Source organism: Plasmopara halstedii (genome assembly GCF_900000015.1).
Source record: "Plasmopara halstedii genome assembly, contig: Scaffold_614, whole genome shotgun sequence".
Lineage (NCBI taxonomy): Eukaryota > Oomycota > Peronosporomycetes > Peronosporales > Peronosporaceae > Plasmopara > Plasmopara halstedii.
Genome location: NW_020187532.1, coordinates 351,843 through 353,995, shown reverse-complemented (window position 1 = coordinate 353,995; position 2,153 = coordinate 351,843).

Sequence of the window (2,153 nt, the reverse complement as noted above, 5' to 3'; positions counted from 1 at the left end):
CAAAAGTGAGTGAATATAACCGAAAAGTGAGTGAATATATCAACTCCCTATATATATTTGCACTTTTAGACTGCCACACAATAACTGTCGCGCAGGTCCCTCCGTCCGCCTTTTGCTCACGAATTCTGTCTTAGTTCCGCCGAATGTGTTACGTGGTACGCACTATTCATTGTATACGTACATTACACTGTCGACCCTCAAAATATGTTTTGAAGAACCAGTGGTTAGAAGAGGTCCTTAGGACACGTCGGTAGCCAGCCTCATATACAATTTAGCGCGATTAACCAGACTTCATTTTACGTTTATTGCACGGAGTATTTACAGAAAAACTGTACTCGTAAACAATACACTTTTATGCAATTAGGCCAAATGTACTTTCGTGTAATTATCTAAAACACACTTCACAATTTGTTACGATGAAACATCGTAAGGAAGTGGCTCGAATCACACGTGATTTGTAAGCCTCACGTCATAGAATACAGATAGTTTTATCGTTGAAAATGTTTGTAACGGGATACATACTGCACGATTGTGTATATACACCATGCACTTATCGACGGGGACTTGTGTCACTCCCTGTGGACCTCGGTGTCAAGTTTCTTGACTTCGATAGCGTGGAACGCTGCTGAGTCTTAGACTTGAATTAAAGGCATGACCTTATCCTTGGTATGGCACGGTTAAAACACCATAAGCCGTAGATCAATTGGAGGTCGAAGATCTTGGGCGCGACGCGCACGTCACCTGTGGAGCTTTGGTGAGTCATGAACCCACCTCTGCTATTAATCAGAAGCGCTATTGGTGCGAACACTGGACCGAAACGATCAATGTGCTGCAGATCGGGGTATCCGAGCTGATGGAACGTGGAGCAGGACGTAACCCACTGAGCACTGCTCAATTATCGAAGCAGTTGCACTCTGCCAAGAATGGCATGGTCGGACAAGGACCGATGCATCAAGGGGGAGGCGCGTGGAGTGGCTCAAAATCTACTGGGCACTGCTCACGTGTCAAAGCAGTTTCTGCATGACAGGAGTGGCATGGTCGGACGAAGTCCGAGGCACCTTGGGCAAAGCCCTTCTGATGCGCGGGGAGTGGCACGTTATCCACTGCGGAAATAGCAGCACTTCATCGGATGATGTTAATAACATCAGGGCTCCGACAGATCAGGAAGTGAAAACACTGGACGCGGCTGAGTGCGTGTTCCCACTGGTTTCGAAGAGACGTGAAACCTCAATAGAGAGGAACAGCGAGGCCGTATGTTATCTGCATTACGCAGGGCGTCGACCCTGACCCAGACTGTGTCTACCGTAGACGATAGCGCGCAGCTATAAACCCTTGACAGTGACGGGGGAGGTGACAACCTCGAGGCTGTTCCCGCGTTGGATGCTTTTCTTGAGCTGGACTAGATGTCCTTCTAAGAGCTTGGCGGTGTCTTGAACGCAGTCGATTTATCCGAAGTGGTCATGATACGATCGAACGGGGAGATCAACTCGTCCTCGCTTCTGAATGAAGCTGTCCTAGATGACACCAAGAAGGTGCTGAACGCACGAAGTGGATTGTCGATCCTGAAAGATCCCTCGGATCCGTACTATCCTTTGGTAAAGAAATTTTAAGACGTCGTCTCCAAAGACCCGCCGTCGGTCCTACCTTCGGACCGAGGTGTGCGTCATGAGATTGACCTGGTTCCGGGAACCAAACACTGCGTAACACGCCAATGGACCCTGCCCAAAGACCAGTGTGACGTCTTTGACGCCTTTTTTCGTGCTAAGCACGACCAGAAATGGTGCGTGAGAGCAAGTCTTCCCGTTCGACACCCACGTTTTGAGGCCGGAAGCCGAACGGCAAGTGGCGTATCGCTCATGCTTACAATAAGCTAAGCGCTGCCACCATTTCGGCACAGACGCCGATTCCTTGGAAGGATGCTATCCAGAATAATATGATTGGCTGTACAAAGTACAGTGCACTCTACTTGGTAGATGTATACTACCAATTGCTCATGAGAGCGAGTGATATTCCGCTGACAGCGGTGAGTACTCCGATCGAAATGCTCCGGGAGTGGCTGGTGATGCCCCAAGGGCTGTCAAATGCATCAGCAACATTTGATCGTCTTGGGATGCAGTTGTTCAAGCCCTAACGAGCGTATGCACAAACATACT